Source organism: Rhinoderma darwinii, chromosome 5, assembly GCF_050947455.1.
Source record: "Rhinoderma darwinii isolate aRhiDar2 chromosome 5, aRhiDar2.hap1, whole genome shotgun sequence".
Taxonomy (NCBI): domain Eukaryota; kingdom Metazoa; phylum Chordata; class Amphibia; order Anura; family Rhinodermatidae; genus Rhinoderma; species Rhinoderma darwinii.
Window position 1 is genome coordinate 259,970,452 of NC_134691.1, and position 22,443 is coordinate 259,992,894.

The 22,443-nt window shown below is 46.2% G+C and overlaps 1 protein-coding gene across 1 annotated transcript in view; it reads left to right on the top strand.

Annotated features, from left to right (window-relative positions):
* Window positions 1-22,443, top strand: part of CNTNAP2 (contactin associated protein 2) — a 1,694,842-nt gene that overhangs the window by 1,567,315 nt on the left and 105,084 nt on the right. The window lies entirely within an intron of this gene.

Genomic DNA, 22,443 nt, shown 5'->3' on the forward strand with positions numbered 1-22,443 from the left:
AATGCTTCCTGGAAACAACAACTCTGAAATAGTGTTCTCTACAGATTAGTGTGTCTGGTTTGTATAATAACCTGAGTCATGTTTGAAGGCTCTTTAACCACTTCCCGTCTTGCGCTGCAAATGTATGGCATGCGCGGGTGGGCCCTAACGCGATCCGCCATACATTTATACACAGCTGTATGTAACATACAGCTGACACCCTGCTGCAATAGTCAGGATCCGAGCTAACTCCGATCCCAGCTGTTTAAACCTTTAGATGCCCTGATCGATACCTCTGTCACACCATGAGCGAGATTGTGGTTTGCCGATGGGTATCTATGGCAAACAGGGGTCTATCAATGGACTCCAGGTCTGCCATATTTAACTCCCATTAAGCCCTGCCGGAGGTTGGGCGTAATAGGATGCCTGTCATGTTTAACTAACTGCCGTGCACATCATGCAAATAGCATTGTATAACGTGCTGTTCAGATGTTCAGGCCAGTGGGGAACTTTCCTAGAATTTCAAGAGATGCTAATAAAGTCCATTATATTTGGATATCAGGAAGGGGAGAGCCCCAGTACTTCTAGAAGCGGGGCCACAAGCATTGTGCCAAGGCAACATTTCCCCAGTGAAGTTCCCCATACTGGCAAGAAGGGGAAGAAAGCCAAAAACGGTGCAAGGTATGCTTTAAAAAGGGCATAGGAAAAGATACCATCTAACAGGGCGACACATGCTCCGAGAAGCCAGGACTGTGCATGAAGGAGTGTTTTAAAATATACCATACTTCGCTGAAATTCTGATCTTGTTGTTGAACCGCCTTTATATTTATCCTGATGTACTTCGCACAGCTACAGTAATATTATGCCGCATGCCACTCTTTCCCTTCTCAGCACTGCCGTGTGCTCAGGCCGCACCTGTAAGGACCAGCTGAACCTTTATCAATCTTGCATCCCTGTGTCTTATCAGTGATATTGCCATGACTCATTTGTAATCCAGGACTTGCCTAGGCTGTACCCGGAAGGACCAGTGGCTGATCAGTGACTTTCATCCAAACTTTATCCAAACTATCCAGATTTCTTACTTTATCAAAATTCAATGCAAAATAGACAAAGTTACATTAAGCTTTTCAATACAAATTTTTATACTAACCATTTCAGCAAAATCTAAGCTCCAAAAGCTAAATGGCGCTCCTTCCGTTCTCAGCCCTGCTGTTTGTCCAGGCAGCAGATAATGGCCACATGTGGGGTATTGCCGTACCCAAGAGAACCTGCAAAACAATTTATGGTGGGAGTGTCTCCGATAACATAAGGTGGGCACAACATATTGTTCACTGAAATGGCATAACTGTGAAAAATTGTAAATTTTTCATGTTTGCATCAAATTCTGGAAAACGAATCACTACACTACACTCACCGAGATAAATGCCTTAAAGAGGTTCTGTCACCAGTTTATAAATGCCCAATCCCCTACCTAATCTGATAGGTGCTGTAATGTAGATAACAATAGTGGTTTTTATTTGGAAAAACAATCATTTTTTAGCAAGTTATGTGTAAAGGATCTGCCAGGCACTACGTCTGGGTATACTCCCAGGATTAATCAGTCGACACCTGAGGCCAGACCTCTGAGACTGACACCTGCTCCCACCAATCAGGGTGGCAGGCTCAGGAATGGGAGAGCCTATCGCGGCCTGGTCAGTCAGAGTTAGCTCCGCCCCCTGTCCATTTATACCTGCCGTTTTCTCTTCCTCCTTGCTTGTTATTCTTCTTGGATTCCTGGCCCCATTGCTGCCTTGCTCCAGCCTGCTTCTGCCGTGCTTCTGCCTTGCTTCAGTTCCGTTTATCCTGCGTTGCTCTGCCCCTGGCTTGCTTCTGCTCCGTGCTCCCGTTTGTATTCTCCACTACTTCCTGATCCTGACTGGTTCATTCACCGCTCCGTTTCCTCGCGGCGTTCCGTGGGCTACTGTATTCCCTTGCGTGTTCCCTGTTTGTACTCCCTTGCATTTAGACAGCGTAGGGACCGCCGCCAAGTTGTACCCCGTCGCCTAGGGCGGGTCGTTGCAAGTAGGCAGGGACAGGGCGGTGGGTAGATTAGGGCTCACTTGTTCCCTTCACCTCCTTCCTGCCTTTACATAATAACAAGCCCTTACCTAGTCTACCATTTCTTGTACGCTGACACTATCATGGACCCCCTTGAGACCCTGACCCAGCAGATGCAGGGCCTCTCCCTACAGGTCCAGGCCCTGGCTCAGAGGGTCAATCAGTCTGACACTGCCTTTGTAGTACCCCTCATCTCACCTTTAGAACCCAACCTCAAGTTACCTGACCGGTTCTCAGGGGACCGTAAGACTTTTCTCTCCTTCCGGGAGAGTTGCAGACTTTATTTCCGCCTAAGACCTCACTCCTCAGGTTCCGAGAACCAGCGGGTGGGTATCATTATATCCCGACTCCAGGAAGGGCCCCAAGAGTGGGCCTTCTCCTTGGCTCCTGACGCCCCTGAACTTTCCTCCGTTGATCGGTTTTTCTCTACCCTCGGTCTCATTTACGACGAGACTGACAGGACTGCCTTAGCCGAGAGTCAGCTGGTGACCTTACGTCAGGGTGGGAGACCTGTTGAGGAATACTGTTCTGATTTTAGAAAGTGGTGCGTAGCTTCTCGGTGGAACGACCCGGCCCTAAAGTGCCAGTTTAGGTTAGGATTATCTGATGCCCTGAAGGATCTGCTGGTTAGCTACCCCTCTTCTGACTCCCTAGACCAGGTTATGGCCCTAGCAGTACGACTTGACCGACGTCTCAGGGAACGTCAGCTTGAACGTTTCAATGTGCTCCCCTCTGACTTCCCTGCGATTCCCCCCGAGGTCCCGTCTCCTCGCTCTTCCACGGAGAACTCGGAGGTACCTATGCAACTCGGGGCCTCCATGTCCCCTCGACAACGTAGAGAGTTTCGCAGGAAGAATGGTCTCTGCTTCTATTGTGGGGACGACAAGCATCTACTGAACACCTGTCCCAGGCGCAAGAATAAGCAGCCGGAAAACTTCCGCGCCTAAGTGATCATCGGGGAGGTCACTTGGGCGCACAGGTATTTCCCGTTAATACTAAACGCAATAAGATTTTGCTTCCCTTTCAGGTCTCGTTTGCTGGCCGGTCTGCCACTGGCAGTGCCTTTGTGGATTCGGGCTCATCTGCTAATATCATGTCTGTGGAATTTGCTATGTCTCTAAAAATGCCTTTTATTGATTTACCTTATCCTATCCCGGTAGTGGGTATCGACTCCACTCCTCTTGCTAATGGTTATTTTACTCAGCATACTCCTGTTTTTGAACTCCGTGTTGGCTCCATGCATTTGGAGCAGTGCTCTGTACTGGTGATGCAGGGATTATCGTCCGATCTGGTATTAGGTCTTCCCAGGTTGCAGCTGCATAATCCCACGTTTGATTGGAATACTGGGGATCTCACCAAATGGGGTAGTGATTGCCTGATGTCATGTCTTTCGGTTAACTCTATTTCTACCCGGGAGGAGGTAAACACGCTTCCTGAGTTTGTTCAGGACTTCGCTGATGTGTTTTCTAAGGAGGCCTCCGAGGTGTTGCCCCCTCATAGAGATTACGATTGCGCCATCGATTTGGTGCCTGGTGCCAAGCTTCCTAAGGGGAGGATATTTAATCTTTCATGTCCTGAACGTAAAGCTATGAGGGAGTATATCCAAGAATGCCTGCCCAAGGGTTTCATTCGCCCCTCGACTTCTCCTTGTAGGTGCTGGCTTCTTCTTCGTGGGGAAGAAGGATGGTGGTCTTAGGCCGTGCATTGATTATCGGAACTTGAATAAGGTCACAGTAAGGAACCAGTATCCCCTTCCTTTGATTCCGGATCTTTTTAATCAGGTTCAGGGGGCCCAATGGTTCTCTAAGTTCGATCTACGGGGGGCATATAACCTTATCCGCATCAAAGAGGGGGATGAGTGGAAAACTGCGTTCAACACACCCGAGGGTCATTTCGAATACCTGGTCATGCCCTTTGGGTTGTGTAATGCCCCTGCCGTCTTCCAGAATTTTATTAATGAAATTCTGAGAGATTACCTGGGTAATTTTCTTGTAGTGTACCTTGATGACATACTGGTGTTTTCCAAGAACTGGTCCTCGCACGTGGAGCATGTCAGGAAGATCCTCCAGGTCCTTCGGGAGAATAATCTGTTTGCGAAGACCGAAAAATGTGTGTTTGGGGTACAGGAGATACCATTTTTAGGTCAAATCCTCACTCCTCATGAATTCCGCATGGACCCTGCCAAGGTTCAGGCTGTGGCGGAATGGGTCCAACCTGCCTCCCTGAAGGCGCTACAGTGTTTTTTGGGGTTCGCGAACTATTACAGGAGATTTATTGCCAACTTCTCGGTCGTCGCTAAGCCTCTTACGGACCTCACTCGCAAGGGTGCTGATGTCCTCCATTGGCCCCCTGAGGCCGTCCAGGCTTTTGAGACCCTCAAGAAGTGCTTTATCTCGGCCCCCGTGCTGGTTCAGCCCAACCAAAGGGAGCCATTTATTGTGGAGGTTGACGCGTCCGAGGTGGGAGTGGGGGCCGTCTTGTCCCAGGGTACCAGCTCCCTCACCCATCTCCGCCCCTGTGCTTACTTCTCTAGGAAGTTTTCGCCCACGGAGAGTAACTATGATATTGGCAACCGCGAACTTTTAGCCATTAAATGGGCTTTTGAAGAGTGGCGTCACTTCTTGGAGTGGGCCAGACACCAGGTAACGGTCCTTACTGACCACAAGAATCTGGTTTTCCTAGAATCTGCCCGGAGGCTTAATCCTAGACAAGCTCGTTGGGCACTGTTCTTTACCAGATTTAATTTCTTGGTTACCTATAGGGCTGGGTCCAAAAATATTAAGGCTGATGCACTGTCACGTAGTTTCATGGCTAATCCTCCTTCTGAGAAGGATCCTGCTTGTATTTTACCCCCTGGTATAATTGTTTCTGCCACTGATTCTGACTTAGCCTCTGACATCGCGGCTGATCAAGGTTCAGCTCCCGGGAACCTCCCTGGGAACAAACTGTTTGTCCCCCTGCAATACCGGCTAAGGGTACTCAGGGAAAACCATGACTCCGCTCTATCTGGTCATCCTGGCATCTTGGGTACCAAACTCCTCATTACCAGAAACTATTGGTGGCCTGGGTTGCCTAAAGACGTTAGGGCTTACGTCGCCGCTTGTGAGGTCTGTGCTAGGTCCAAGACCCCTAGGTCCCGACCTGCGGGCTTACTACGTTCCTTGCCCATTCCCCAGAGACCTTGGACCCATATCTCCATGGATTTTATCACCGATTTGCCTCCATCTCAGGGCAAGTCGGTGGTGTGGGTGGTAGTAGACCGCTTCAGCAAGATGTGCCACTTTGTGCCCCTTAAGAAACTACCTAACGCCAAGACGTTAGCTTCTTTGTTTGTGAAACACATTCTGCGTCTCCATGGGGCCCCAGTCAATATAGTTTCGGACAGAGGGGTACAATTTGTTTCCTTATTTTGGAGAGCTTTTTGTAAAAAGTTGGAGATTGATCTATCCTTCTCCTCCGCCTTCCATCCCGAAACTAATGGCCAAACGGAAAGGACTAACCAATCCCTGGAACAATATTTAAGGTGTTTCATTTCTGACTGTCAATTTGATTGGGTCTCATTCCTTCACCTCGCCGAATTTTCCCTGAATAACCGGGTCAGTAACTCGTCAGGGGTCTCCCCGTTTTTCTGTAATTTCGGGTTTAATCCTAGGTTCTCCTCCGTTTCCCCTGGTTGTTCCAATAATCCCGAGGTAGAGGACGTTCATCGGGAACTGTGCACAGTCTGGGCCCAGGTTCAGAAGAACCTAGAGGCGTCCCAGAGCGTACAAAAGATTCAGGCTGATTGTAGACGTTCTGCTAACCCCCTGTTTGTCGTCGGGGATCTGGTGTGGTTGTCGTCGAGGAACTTGCGCCTTAAGGTCCCGTCCAGGAAGTTTGCTCCCCGATTTATTGGACCTTATAAGGTCATTGAAGTCCTCAACCCTGTATCCTTCCGTCTGGAGCTGCCCCCATCCTTTCGCATACACGACGTCTTCCATGCCTCCCTCCTGAAACGCTGCTCCCCGTCCTGGTCCCCCTCGAGGAAACCTCCTGTTCCCGTTCTCACCCCTGAGGGGGTGGAATTCGAGGTGGCCAAGATTGTGGACAGTAGGATGATCCAGGGCTCCCTCCAGTACCTGGTCCATTGGAGAGGATACGGGCCGGAGGAGAGGACTTGGGTACCTGCTCGAGATGTTCATGCTGGGGTATTGATAAGGAGGTTCCACCTTCTATTCCCCACTAAACCGGGTCCTCTTAGTAAGGGTCCGGTGGCCCCTCATAAAAGGGGGAGTACTGTAAAGGATCTGCCAGGCACTACGTCTGGGTATACTCCCAGGATTAATCAGTCGACACCTGAGGCCAGACCTCTGAGACTGACACCTGCTCCCACCAATCAGGGTGGCAGGCTCAGGAGTGGGAGAGCCTATCGCGGCCTGGTCAGTCAGAGTTAGCTCCGCCCCCTGTCCATTTATACCTGCCGTTTTCTCTTCCTCCTTGCTTGTTATTCTTCTTGGATTCCTGGCCCCACTGCTGCCTTGCTCCAGCCTGCTTCTGCCGTGCTTCTGCCTTGCTTCAGTTCCGTTTATCCTGCGTTGCTCTGCCCCTGGCTTGCTTCTGCTCCGTGCTCCCGTTTGTATTCTCCACTACTTCCTGATCCTGACTGGTTCATTCACCGCTCCGTTTCCTCGCGGCGTTCCGTGGGCTACTGTATTCCCTTGCGTGTTCCCTGTTTGTACTCCCTTGCACTTAGACAGCGTAGGGACCGCCGCCAAGTTGTACCCCGTCGCCTAGGGCGGGTCGTTGCAAGTAGGCAGGGACAGGGCGGTGGGTAGATTAGGGCTCACTTGTTCCCTTCACCTCCTTCCTGCCTTTACATTATGAACAATTTTAGATTTATGCTAATTAGGTTCTTAATGCCCAACTGGGTGTTTTTTAACTATTGACCAAGTGGGCGTTGTAAAGAGAATTGTATGACGCTGACCAATCAGCGTCATACACTTCTCTTCATTCCAGCTCAGCTTGTTTCACTGCACAGTGTGATCTCGCAAGATCACTCTGTGCTGTCACATACACCCACATTAACTTTACCGAAGTGTCTTGAGAGTGAATAGACATTGCCTCTAGCCAGGATGCGATGTCTATTCACACTCCCGACACTTCGGTAAAGTTTCTGTGGGACTTACTCAGACAGAACAGCATGATCTAGCCTTAAGGGGTGTAGTTTCTGAAATGGGGTCACTTCTGGGGGGTTTCTACTGTACTGGTACATCATGGGCTCTGCAAACACAACATGGTGCTTGAAAAATATTCCAGCAAAATCTGAGCTCAAAAGACAAATGGTGCTCCTTCCCTTCTGAGCCCCGTCGTGTGCTCAGGAAGCAGATAATTGCCACATGTGGGGTATTGCCATACCTGGGAGAACCTGCGTAACAATTTATGGTCGGAGTACCTTTAGTAACACAAGCTGGGCACAAAATTGGGCACTGAAATAGCATAATTGTGAAAAAAAAAAATTTTTTCATAAGTTGCATCAAATTTAGGAAAACTCCTGTAGGGTAATAATGCTCACTACACCCCTAGTTAAATTCCTTGAGGGGTGTAGTTTCCAAAATGGTGTCACTTCTTGTGGGTTTCTATTGTTCTGGTACCTCAGTGGCCCTGCAAATGTGGCATGGTGGCTAAAGAACATTCTAAAAAAATTGCAGCAACACAATGTGTCCGCTGCTCCTTCATTTCTGAGGACTGTGTCTGAGTCAAGTGGCACAGTAGTGCCACATATGGGGTATTTCAACCCATCTGCAGAATAAGGGTAATAAATATTGAGGTTTGTTTTGCTGTTAACCCTTGCTGTGTTACAGGAAAAAAATTATTAAAATGGAAAATCTGTAAAAGAAAAAAGAAAAAAAAATTGAAATTTCACCTCCATTTTGCTTTAATTCTTGTGGAACTCCTAAACGGTTAACAAAGTTTGTGAATGCAGTTTTAAATAATGTGAAGGTTGAAGTTTGTAAAATGGGGTCATTTATGGGGGTTTCTATCGTAACTATTCTATTTATATCAGAACTGAACTGGACCCTAAAAAAATAGGCTTTTGAAATGTTCTTGAAAATTTAAGAATTTGTTGCTAAACTTATAAGCCTTGTAACGTCCTAGAAAAATAAATGATGTTCCAAAAACGATGCCAACATAAAGTAGACATATGGGAAATGTTAATTGCTAACCATTTTGTATGGTATATCTATTTTTCTTACAAGCAGATACATTCAAATTAAGAAAAATGCTCATTTTGGTGTTTTTCACAAATAAGCAATGAATTTATCGACCAAATTTTACCCCTGACATAAAGTACAATTTGTTACGAGTAAACAATTTCAGAATTGCTTGGATAGGTGAAAGCATTCCAAAGTTATTACCACAAAAAGTGACACGTGTCAGATTTAAAAAATGGGCTGGGCCCTAAACGTGCCAACTAGTTCACATCCTTAAGGGGTTAAAGTCAATGGGTTTCCTCAGCCACCGTTGGTGTCCGTGGTGGAACGGAACAGTTGCTACCGCTATTCCCTTGTTCTGTTCTTCTGACGGAGCAGAACAATGGAATGGCCCGACACAGATTTGAACAGGGCTTTACTTGGGTATACTAACAAGGGGAAGATATTTCTACACTGAGGTAAGACTGCCCAGATGACCGTCTATGTGAATGCTCAGGGAGCTAAGAATGCAATATCCTTCTCTTATGGTTTCTATCTATTTCAATTAAAAGAGCAGTGAGACACATCTATAAAAATACGGTAAAACACGTCATTTTTGTTTTCAATGAACATCTCTATAAGAAGCATTGAACAAATAACTGAAATATGCTTTAATGAACCACTGATTCTCCTTTTATGTGTAATGGCAGGAAGGAGGTGAAGGGAAAGTGAGCCCTAATCTACCCACCGCCCTGTCCCTGCCTACTTGCAACGACCCGCCCTAGGCGACGGGGTACAACTGGGCGGCGGTCCCTACGCTGTCTAAGTGCACGGGAGAACAAACAGGGAACACGCAAGGGAAGGGGCAGTAGCCCACGGAACGCCGCGAGGAAACGGAGCGGTGAATGAATAGTCAGGACCAGGATGAAGTGGAGTATACCAACATGAGCACGGAGAAGGAAGCAAGCCAGGGGCAAAGCGAAGCAGGTTAAGCGGAACTGCCGCAAGGCAGAAGCACGGCAGAAGCAGGCTGGAGCAAGGCAGCAGTGGGGCCAGGAATCCAGAAGAATTACAAGCACTGAGGAAGAGAACACGGCAGGTAATAAAGGACAGGGGGCGGAGCTAACTCCGACTGACGAGGCCGCGATAGGCTCTCCCACTCCTGAGCCTGCCACCCTGGTTGGTGGGAGACGGTGTCAGTCTAACAGGTCTGGCCTCAGGTGTGGATTGATTAATCCCAGGAGTATACCTAGACGTAGTACCTGGCAGATCCCTAACAGTACTCCCCCTTTTATGAGGGGCCACCGGACCCTTACTAAGAGGACCCGGTTTAGTAGGGAAGAGAAGGTGGAACCTCCTGATCAATACCCCAGCGTGAACATCACGGGCAGGTACCCAAGTCCTCTCCTCCGGCCCGTATCCTCTCCAATGGACCAGGTACTGGAGGGAGCCCTGGACCATCCTACTGTCCATAATCTTGGCCACCTCGAATTCCACCCCCTCAGGGGTGAGAACGGGAACAGGAGGTTTCCTCGAGGGGGACCAGGACGGGGAGCAGCGTTTGAGGAGGGAGGCATGGAAGACGTCATGTATGCGAAAGGATGGGGGCAGCTCCAGACGGAAGGATACAGGGTTGAGGACTTCAATGATCTTATAAGGTCCAATAAATCGGGGAGCAAACTTCCTGGACGGGACCTTAAGGCGCAAGTTCCTGGACGACAACCAGACCAAATCCCCGACGACAAACCGGGGGTTAGCAGAACGTCTACTATCAGCCTGAATCTTTTGTACGCTCTGGGACGCCTCTAGGTTCTTCTGAACCTGGGCCCAGACTGTGCACAGTTCCCGATGAACATCCTCTACCTCAGGATTATTGGAACAACCAGGGGAAACGGAGGAGAACCTTGAGTTAAACCCGAAATTACAGAAAAACGGGGAGACCCCTGACGAGTTACTGACCCGGTTATTCAGGGAAAATTCAGCAAGGTGAAGGAATGAGACCCAATCGAATTGACAGTCAGAGATGAAGCACCTTAAATATTGTTCCAGGGATTGGTTAGTCCTTTCCGTTTGGCCATTAGTTTCAGGATGGAAAGCAGAGGAGAAGGACAGATCAATCTCCAACTTTTTACAAAAAGCTCTCCAAAATAAGGAAACAAATTGTACCCCTCTGTCAGAAACTATATTGACTGGGGCCCCATGGAGACGCAGGATGTGTTTCACAAACAAAGAAGCTAACGTCTTGGCGTTAGGTAGCTTCTTAAGGGGCACAAAGTGGCACATCTTGCTGAAGCGGTCTACTACCACCCACACCACCGACTTGCCCTGAGATGGGGGCAAATCGGTGATAAAATCCATGGAGATATGGGTCCAAGGTCTCTGGGGAATGGGCAAGGAACATAGTAGGCCCGCAGGTCGGGACCTAGGGGTTTTGGACCTAGCGCAAACCTCACAAGCGGCGACGTAAGCCCTAACGTCTTTAGGCAACCCAGGCCACCAATAGTTTCTGGTAATGAGGTGTTTGGTGCCCAAGATGCCAGGATGACCAGATAGAGCGGAGTCATGGTTTTCCCTAGTACCCTTAGCCGGTATTGCAGGGGAACAAACAGTTTGTCCCCAGGGACGTTCCCGGGAGCTGCACCCTGATCAGCCGCGATATCAGAAGCTAAATCAGAATCCGTGGCAGAAACGATTATACCAGGGGGTAAAATACAAGTAGGATCCTTCTCGGAAGGAGGATTGGCCATGAAACTACGTGACAGAGCATCAGCCTTAATATTCTTGGACCCAGCCCTATAGGTAACCAAGAAATTAAATCTGGTAAAGAATAGTGCCCACCGAGCTTGTCTAGGATTAAGCCTCCGGGCCGATTCTAGGAAAACCAGATTCTTGTGATCCGTAAGGACCGTTACCTGGTGTCTGGCCCCCTCCAGGAAGTGCCGCCACTCTTCAAAAGCCCATTTAATGGCTAGAAGTTCGCGGTTGCCAATATCATAGTTACTCTCCGTGGGCGAAAACTTCCTAGAGAAGTAAGCACAGGGGCGGAGATGGGTGAGGGAGCTGGTACCCTGGGACAAGACGGCCCCCACTCCCACCTCGGATGCGTCAACCTCCACAATAAATGGCTCCTCTTGGTTGGGCTGAATCAGCACGGGGGCCGAGATAAAGCACTTCTTGAGGGTCTCAAAGGCCTGGACGGCCTCAGGGGGCCAATGGAGGACATCAGCACCCTTGCGAGTAAGGTCCGTAAGAGGCTTAGCGACGACCGAGAAGTTGGCAATAAATCTCCTGTAATAGTTGGCGAACCCTAAAAAACACTGTAACGCCTTAAGGGAGGCAGGTTGGACCCATTCCGCCACAGCCTGAACCTTGGCAGGGTCCATGCGGAATTCATGAGGAGTGAGGATTTGCCCTAAAAATGGTATCTCCTGTACCCCAAAGACACATTTTTCAGTCTTAGCAAACAGATTATTCTCCCGAAGGACCTGGAGCACCTTCCTGACATGCTCCACGTGGGAGGACCAGTCCTTGGAAAACACCAGTATGTCATCAAGGTACACAACAAGAAAATTACCCAGGTAATCTCTCAGGATTTCATTAATAAAATTCTGGAAGACAGCAGGGGCATTACACAACCCAAAGGGCATGACCAGGTATTCGAAATGACCCTCGGGTGTGTTGAACGCAGTTTTCCACTCATCCCCCTCTTTGATGCGGATAAGGTTATATGCCCCCCGTAGATCGAACTTAGAAAACCATTGGGCTCCCTGAACCTGATTAAAAAGATCCGGAATCAAAGGAAGTGGGTACTGGTTCCTTACGGTGACCTTATTCAGGTTACGATAATCAATGCACGGCCTAAGACCACCATCCTTCTTCCCCACGAAGAAGAAGCCAGCACCTACAGGAGAAGTCGAGGGGCGAATGAAACCCTTGGCCAGGCATTCTCGGATATACACCCTCATAGCTTCACGTTCAGGACATGAAAGATTAAATATCCTACCCTTAGGAAGCTTGGCACCAGGCACCAAATCGATGGCGCAATCGTAATCTCTATGGGGGGGCAACACCTCGGAGGCCTCCTTAGAAAACACATCGGCGAAGTCCTGAACAAACTCAGGAAGCGTGTTTACCTCCTCCCGGGGAGAAATAGAGTTAACAGAAAGACATGACATAAGACATTCATTACCCCATTTGGTAAGCTCCCCAGTATTCCAATCAAACGTGGGATTATGCAACTGCAACCAGGGAAGACCTAATACCAGATCAGACGATAATCCCTGCATCACCAGTACAGAGCACTGCTCCAAATGCATGGAGCCAACCAGGAGTTCAAAAACAGGAGTATGCTGAGTAAAATAACCATTAGCAAGGGGGGTTGAGTCGATACCTACTACAGGGATAGGATAAGGTAAATCAATAAAAGGCATCTTTAGAGACATAGCAAATTCCACAGACATGATATTAGCAGATGAGCCAGAATCCACGAAAGCACTGCCCGTGGCAGACCGGCCAGCAAACGAGACCTGAAAGGGAAGCAAAATTTTATTGTGTTTCACATTAACGGGAAATACCTGTGCGCCCAAGTGACCTCCCCGATGATCACTTAGGCGCGGAAGTTTTCCGGCTTTTTATTTTTGCGCCTGGGACAGGTGTTCAGTAGATGCTTGTCGTCCCCACAGTAGAAGCAGAGACCATTCATTCTGCGAAACTCCCTACGTTGTCGAGGGGACATGGAGGCCCCGAGTTGCATAGGTACCTCCGAGTCCTCCGTGGAGGGGCGAGGAGATGGGACCTCGGGGGGAATCGCAGGGAAGTCAGAGGGGAGCACATTGAAACGTTCAAGCTGACGTTCCCTGAGACGTCGGTCAAGTCGTACTGCTAGGGCCATAACCTGGTCAAGGGAGTCAGAAGAGGGGTAGCTAACCAGCAGATCCTTCAGGGCGTCAGATAATCCTAACCTAAACTGGCACCTTAGGGCCGGATCGTTCCACCGAGAAGCTACGCACCACTTTCTAAAATCAGAACAGTATTCCTCAACCGGTCTCCTACCCTGACGTAAGGTCACCAGCTGACTCTCGGCTAAAGCAGTCCTGTCAGTCTCGTCGTAAATGAGTCCGAGGGCAGAGAAAAAACGATCAACAGAGGAAAGTTCAGGGGCGTCAGGAGCCAAGGAGAAGGCCCACTCTTGGGGCCCTTCCTGGAGTCGGGATATGATGATACCCACCCGCTGGTTCTCGGAACCTGAGGAGTGCGGTTTTAGGCGGAAATACAGTCTGCAACTCTCCCGGAAGGAGAGAAACGTCTTACGGTCCCCTGAGAACCGGTCAGGTAACTTGAGGTCGGGTTCTAGAGGTGAGGTGAGGGGTACTACTAAGGCAGCGTCACCCTGGTTGACCCTCTGGGCCAGGGCCTGGACCTGTAGGGAGAGGCCCTGCATCTGCTGGGTCAGGGTCTCAAGGGGGTCCATGATAGTGTCAGCGTACAAGAAATGGTAGACTAGGTAAGGGCTTGTTATTATGTAAAGGCAGGAAGGAGGTGAAGGGAACAAGTGAGCCCTAATCTACCCACCGCCCTGTCCCTGCCTACTTGCAACGACCCGCCCTAGGCGACGGGGTACAACTTGGCGGCGGTCCCTACGCTGTCTAAATGCAAGGGAGTACAAACAGGGAACACGCAAGGGAATACAGTAGCCCACGGAACGCCGCGAGGAAACGGAGCGGTGAATGAACCAGTCAGGATCAGGAAGTAGTGGAGAATACAAACGGGAGCACGGAGCAGAAGCAAGCCAGGGGCAGAGCAACGCAGGATAAACGGAACTGAAGCAAGGCAGAAGCACGGCAGAAGCAGGCTGGAGCAAGGCAGCGTAGGAGAATGGTAGACTAGGTATGGGCTTGTAATTATGTAATGGCAGGAAGGAGGTGAAGGGAAAGTGAGCCCTAATCTACCCACCGCCCTGTCCCTGCCTACTTGCAACGACCCGCCCTAGGTGACGGGGTACAACTGGGCGGCGGTCCCTACGCTGTCTAAGTGCACGGGAGAACAAACAGGGAACACGCAAGGGAAGGGGCAGTAGCCCACGGAACGCCGCAAGGAAACGGAGCGGTGAATGAATAGTCAGGACCAGGATGAAGTGGAGTATACCAACATGAGCACGGAGAAGGAAGCAAGCCAGGGGCAAAGCGAAGCAGGTTAAGCGGAACTGCAGCAAGGCAGAAGCAGGCTGGAGCAAGGCAGCAGTGGGGCCAGGAATCCAGAAGAATTACAAGCACTGAGGTAGAGAACACGGCAGGTAATAAAGGACAGGGGGCGGAGCTAACTCCGACTGACCAGGCCGCGATAGGCTCTCCCACTCCTGAGCCTGCCACCCTGGTTGGTGGGAGACGGTGTCAGTCTAACAGGTCTGGCCTCAGGTGTGGATTGATTAATCCCAGGAGTATACCTAGACGTAGTACCTGGCAGATCCCTAACATTATGTTTGATAGTTTTGCAGTTTTTCTAGACCTAAATCTAAATATTTTTAAAGAAATTCAACAGAAAATGAAAGGGTTATTTTACATTCCAGTGTTCCAGACCTAGAAAACCCATTGTTCAAAACCTTCTCAGTGTTTCTCATGGCAGGGATATGGTTGTAAGGCATCATAAACTGGCCATATGCTTCCCAGGTTTAGATGATGTTATTAAAATATCGTAGTAATTTTATCAAGGCGGCCTCTCTTCTAAGAGCTCATAATTGAAGCAAATGTACATTTTTAAGTTTGCAATAAACTACTGCGGCGGGAAAGGGATTAGAAAAAGTATCAAATCAATGCCTACTGATTCAGCGGGAACTGGCAGCAAGGAATATAGAGGTTATTTTGCACTAATTTCACCCTAATATGTCCTATGCTTGCCAAGCGTGGCTAGTAACATCTGGACTTCTTATGTAATAGACATCTTCACTCATTTTGAACTAAAAATGCAGAAGTACTTCATGTCATTTTAATGACGGTTACAAATTAACCAGTCCCTTCTGGCGGCAACACAAACAATAAAGATTCATTTTTAAATAGACGATAAGCAACAGATTTTCCTTGTATTAAATTTTATTTATTTTTTTAACACTTACGGTTAGTTTTCCTGACAAAATTATTTTCATCTGCTTAATGAAATTGTCCATGCAGGACAACTTCTAGTAGTGTATATTATAGAAGGCAGTAATATTATAGCAGGCAGTCCCCCGCTGGAAAGAGAGGATCTCACTGCAGGTTCCCTTGTCGATAATCATTTACAGTCAGGTTAGGAAAATTGTTATATCTATGTCTTAGTATTGTATCAAGTGAATGGGGCTGAGCTGCAATACCAGGCACAGCCCATGGACAAATGTGGTGCTGTGTTTTCTATAAACAGAAATATCTCAGTAAAAACCATTATGTTATTTAAAATACAATGAAACTACCACATCAACACCCTCCTAGTAAAACAAACAGATTTATTGGTTGCACTCATAATAAAAATATAATATGCAAGTAGATGGTCTATAAAGAGATTTTGTGAATCAGAGATAAGAGAATAGTTGAGCTTACTCCGGAGCTTAGTGTAGTCAACTGGTCAGTCAATGGACAACTTAAAAATAAAATAAATCAAAAAAGTCATCTATAGGAGTCAGGAGGCATCCACTTTATCTCCCTCTCGTCACTCTTTTTTCAGCACAGGCGGATTGTTTCAGAAACTTGCAGAAAATATTTCAGAATGTGTTTTTGTTCTGCCTTTCTTTCTGGTTCTTTTTAGGCTTAGTGCACTTTAATATCTGTATGTAAAGCTATATATGAGTCTACTATATGCCCTGTACCCATGTATTCATAAAATAGACTTTAATTCAAACATAGTTTAAATAACTTATGGGGGAATACGTAGTATTGTAATCGGTGAGTTGGTATCATGGTCTGCATACTTTCCTGTACGCTTATGCCTAATTCCACTGGCTTCCACTCCTTGCAGTCAGCTTCTGTATTAGAAATAAAAGGAATGTTCTTACAACCACAGATACTGGGTCAACAGACCCAATGTACTGTAGATCTAGGATGGATGGATGCGTTTTAGAAATGTTTTTTTCCATGCCACTTTTCAACCGTACTAACTATGTAACTTTGAATATCTATCCAAAAGACAGGAAAAATCACAATATTAATTTTTTTTTACTTGAATGTTCAGCTCGGAAGAAAAAGGAACATTATGTAAATTCTTTAATGCCTTGTCATATAAGAATCCATTACCGTGGTGCTGAGTTACTGAATGGGCCATGGTGAGGAATTCATTCCATTACATCTTGTAACCATACTTAGGAAATAAGAATGATTGCTCTAATTGAATCGTAAAGTTCATAAGAAGGTATTTTGTTTTATGGAAAGTCATTGTATTAAAGTAAAAGTGCCAGAGCAGTGAAGGCCTCAAGCTTTGTCCTTTCTACTACATCAACCAAATAGGTCTTTTCAAAACAAAGCTCATTCCATTCTATATCTAATATTCCAGAATATAACTCTTATGACATTATTGTTGTGTTCGGCTACAAGGTGTAGTGCCTTTATGGTGGCAATTACAGTTTGTTTATTGATGTTAAATGACATAAAATATAAAAATGTGCTATGAAATGATGAATAAAACATAATGAGACTGGCAGACTGTTTTAATCATGTTTTCTTCTGTTTTATGTAAAAAAAGGTCCACTAGCAAATTCTTGGTGGTTGGGCATTTATACCTATAAATAATAATAAAAAAATAAAAAAAACTAGTCCCTGAGCAGAGCTTTACTTAACCATATATTTTTCTTGAATGACAATCAGGTGCACTGCATTATAGCTCCACCAGAATTTGTCACCCATAGACCCTCCATGCTAAATTTGCTTAATTATGCAGTAACATATCCTTCTACTCTTAGGTCCCTATATAACGGGTAGAAACACAGGGTTAAAAATAGAAAAAAAGAATAGTTCTCTATTTGAGACGACTCTCAAGATGGCACTTGCTTCTTACAAGTTGGTTATTCATCTTGGTGAGTAATCTAAAAATGTAACCTTTAATATACCACTCATAGAACTAGGAAGGTAGGCAGCGGCGTAACTAGGAAAGACTGGGCCCCATAGCAAACTTTTGACTGGGGCCCCCCCCCCAGGTGCCACACGCAGCCCCCCTTATAGATAGTGCCCCCTTTAGATTATGCCATATGGTATGGCCCCTCTATAGACAGTGCTATACGGCCCCCCTGTAGACAGTGTCACACCCCACTTGTAGATAGCACCCCCCACCTCCCCCTTGTAGATAGTGCTATACAGCTCCCCTGTAGATATCACCATAAAGCCCCCTCTGTATATAGCGCCACACAGCCCCCTCCCTTGTATATAGTTCCACACAACCCCCCCCCCCCCCCACAGTAGATAATGCCACACACAGACCCTGTAGATTGCGCCACATCCCTCCCCCTTGTGAATAGTGCCATTTGTCACCCTAGTAGATAGTGTGACACAGCCCACTTTGGTAGTGCCACACAGCCCCCCCTTAGTGCCACACAGCACCCCCTTAGTAGTGCCACACAGACCCTTGTATATAGTGCCACACAGCTCCCCCTTGTGTATAGTGCCACACAGCCCCCCCTGTATATAGTGCCACACAGCCCCCCTAGTATATAGTGCCACCCTGCTTCCCCCCTTGTATATAGTGCCACCCTGCTCCCCCCTTGTATATAGTGCCACCCTGCTCCCCCCTTGTATATAGTGCCAAAAAATCATATCAAAATCAAACCACCCATCAACTCACTGCAGATCATACAGTGACTACATTACTGATTAGAGGCAGAATAAACATTTACATTAAGTGACTCACAGGTGACATCTCAGATTCTTGGTTTTTTTTTAATTTCTTCTCCATTCCGTCCAGGCCTCTATGATGATTTCTCCAGGCCACGACCCATTTCTGCAGTTTTCCGCTCAGATGTCTTCAGCTTCTCACTTTTAAAACATTTCTTCACCTATAAATGAAGATAAAATTCTCCACACCTCTAAATATAATAGCACCATACACTGCACCTCTAACTGTAATAGCGCCATACACTGTGTCCTTGATTATAATAGTACCATTCATACACTGTGTCCCACACACACACCGTGCCCCCTGTAGATAGTGCTTCCATATCCCCCTGTAGATAGTGACCCCCATAGAGCCCCTGTAGATAGTGCCCCACATAGAAACCCCTGTACATAGTGCCCCACAAACAGCCCCCTTTAGATAGTGCCGACATATGGACTCCAGAGCTGCAAGGCAATAGTGCTAACCACTGAGCCACCATGCTGCCCTACATATAGCTTCCCCTATAGAGAGTTCTCCACATATAGCCCACCTCTGTAGATAGTGCCTCACATATAGCTCCCCTTGTATTTGGTGTTCCACATATAGCCCCCCTGACAGTTCCCTACATATCAAAAGAATAGTAAGGATGCACTCCTAATCGTTGGTGCTAATGTAGGTTCGGGTTGTACCCCACTAGTAGAGATAAAAAAACCTATAAAGCACTCCAAGGACAAAAGGTCGTGTGGATTCCCAAGAGGAATTATTTATTTATTATTCATTCCACAGGGTTCAGTATAAATAGAACAAAAAGAGATATAAATGCAAGCGATCAATATTTAGACGTTTCGGCCCAACCTAGGCCTTTCTCACATTCGCTGCAAAATAGAAACAAAAGTACACAATCATATATAACAATTCTTTTTGAAATGGGAAAAATAAATAATAATACATATACAAATTCAAACGTTCAAATACAAAGAAATATAAATACAAACATATACAAGGATAAATGGATGCTATACATGGTATTCTGTGTAAGCAGTAAGGTATAAACCATATTGTCTGACTATTCAAACGATAATCAAATATGTTAGGGAGTCATCTCCTAAAATAAAAATAGAATATAGTATACAGAGATGCGCAAAGGGAATAGAACCTCTGAAATATATAAACACTGTTTCTCTAGGTAATGATGCGTAAACATATATATAAGATATATAGTGGGAGAGGTATTATAGAAATACCTCTATAGACCATACCATAAAATACAGGTTTTAGAAATCAATGGTGCACAGTGATATAGATAGATACAGGGAAGGAACGATAGGTAGAGAAATAATAAAACAAACAAATATATGAAGGGATAGACCGCTGTCTGAATATAGGAATAGAGTAGTGTCATACCTGCATAAGCTCAAGAAGGATGTATAGGGTATATTGGCGTCAGCCCGACGCTCTCAAGTGTGGGAGATCTCACACGAGCGTCTGTCATTTAAAGCGCCCATTGTAAAACCGGAAATCCGGTGTTTGGCACGCAAATCAGTGTCGACGCCTGCGCAGTATGGGGAATGAAGTCCCCTAGTGGAACGCAAGCTGTATTAGTAGTTAAGACACCCCATGAAGCCAGCATATGATGCGGTACAGAGTCAAGATGTCCAGGGTGAATGCTTAGAGTCGGTTATGACCCGATGTAGTGGTCATACTAATGAATGAGTGTGTATATATCTAAAACATTTAAAGGTTAATGTATAATGCAGAATGTAAACAAATGAATACTTCAAAGGAATTTGGCTGAAGATAGAATTGGCGTAATGCAAAAAAATGTACGAACCAAAGAGCTAAATTAAGGATATATATGTTATGTATTATGAAGTGAGTGAGGAAACAAAGTAATTATAGAGCATTTAGATATGGCATATATGCGTTATGTTGCAAATGAGAACAAATATGATATAGAGAAAATGAAAATAGATAGTGTCAGAAAACTGATAAAATAATATAAGGAACAGAAAGAAGAAGAGAGACAAAGTGGGTGAAGCCGGTTTTATGGTACCTGTATCTGGTCGTCAGTTCATTCTAGCGTGCCTGAGAAAGAAACAAACATATGGTATTAATAACATGGATCACTGTGGTCGACAAAAAACATAGTAATGGTATCAACATAATAAATCAAATTTTCTGTTCAAGCCTTTAGGTGTCAAGGTATCTAATGTATGAATCCAATAGGACTCCCGTTGTTTTAGTAAGTGTATGTGGTTGCCACCCCTCCTAGGTCGTAGGACCTGTTCAATAATTTGAAATCTCAGCTGAGAAATATTGTGGTTGAACTTGATGAAGTGATCAGGGAGTGGTAGCCACGTTTTCTTGCATCTGATGGTGGATTTGTGGCTTGAAATCCGGTCTCTAATATGTTGGGTTGTTTCGCCCACATAAGTCAAACCACAAGGACATTTAATTAAGTATACAACGAAATTCGAGTCGCATGTGAAAAAACCTTTAGCCGGGAAGATTTTGTTGGTGTGGGGATGCTGAATGGTGTCACCTCTAATAATGTTGGAACAGCACGAACAGTGCAGACATGGAAAAGTGGCATTACGTTTAGTCTGTAAGAAAGTTTGACGCGGTACTTTAGAAAGGCTGCCAATATCAGCTCTAATAACACGATCGTGTACATTCGGAGGCCTCTTTGAGCACATCATCACTGGATTTCCGAATTCTTCGATTTCAGGGTAGGTGGTATGTAATACCGACCAATGCCTACATACACTCTGTAATAATTTTGGTATTAAGGGATGGTACGTCAGTATCAGTGGTAGCCTAGCTTGTTTTGGACCTCTGGCCTTAATCTCCGAATTTATCCCTGTGAATCGATCGAGTTCTTTTGATAAAAGTCGTCTGGGATAGCCCCTCTGCTCAAATTTTCTAGACATATTCCGTAGCCTAATTTTAAGAAACCCTCATAAATTGAGACCGTGGTACAGGAACAAAGTGTGTTCCTAGGATGGTTACTGTTGTAGTGCAATAAACAGTTTCTGTCTGTGGGTTTTGAGTAGAGGTCAGAGCTAAGGGAACCCGTCCCATCCAGTCCAATGATAGTGTCCAAAAATGAGATTTTTTCATTGCTAAAGTTAAGGGTAAATTTTAGTTCATCTCTCACCTGATTAATGTAAACGACAAAGTCATCAAGTGATCCCATAGGGCCATCCCAAATGCAGAAGATGTCATCTATGTATCTAAACCAACATAGGGCATGTTGTATAAACAGAGGATTGTTGTACACATATTCCTCTTCAAATGAAGCCATATATGCATTAGCATAGGGAGGGGCGACGTTTGAGCCAATGGCCGTTCCGCATTTCTGAACATAGAACACGTCTCCAATTAGAAAAAAAGTTTTTTATGTAAGATTAATGTAAGTAGCCCTACATATAGCTTCCCCTATAGAGAGTTCTCCACATATAGCCCACCTCTGTAGATAGTGCCTCACATATAGCTCCCCTTGTATATGGTGTTCCACATATAGCCCCCCTGACAGTTCCCTACATATAGCCCCCCTGTAGATAGTGGCCCACAGGTAACCCACCCCTGTTTATAGTGTCCCACATATAGCCCACCCCTATAGATAGTGCCCTACAAATAGCTCCCCCTATAGATAGTGCTCCACATATAGCCCACCCCTGTATATAGTGTCCCTGATATAGTTCCCCACATAACATCCCCACATATAGATGATCCTCCCCCTGTAGACAGAGCCCCCACTGTAGATAACGCCACTCACAGATAATTATTTTAAAAAAAGAAAACTTTACATACTCACATGATCCCGTTTCCGGCGCCATTCGGTGGCAATGCAGACCTGCTCTCTTCTGAGCTGGTCTGCTGTGGCTGAACGACGCAAGCTAGCGTCATTTAAAGGCACTGATTGGCAGGGCAGAATGTCTTTCCCGTCAATCAGCGCCTTTCAACAAAAGAAGCAGCGCGATGACGTCATCGCGCCGCTAGCGTTGTTGAAAGGCGCTGAATGTTGAGGCAAGTCATTTTGCCCCACCAATCAGCGTCATTGTAAGGCGCTGAATGGTTGGGTGCCATTTGGCGTTAATGCATGTATTCGGCGCCACTGGGCTTCTAGCGGCGCCACCGGGCATGGGGGGAGCGTGTCGGCAGGCGGCACAGGCCCCCTCATGCCGCAGACCCATTTTATGGTGTCATCTCAAACTACACAAAGGTACATTTTTATCATTGTTTCCATGTTTCCATTATTTTGCTATTAGTTTAATGACTGCAGTCTGAGCCACCTCAATGATGATGAATCGTTACATTTAAGACATTTCTAAATAATGATTTCTTTACATATATTTTACGCAGTAGAAAATAA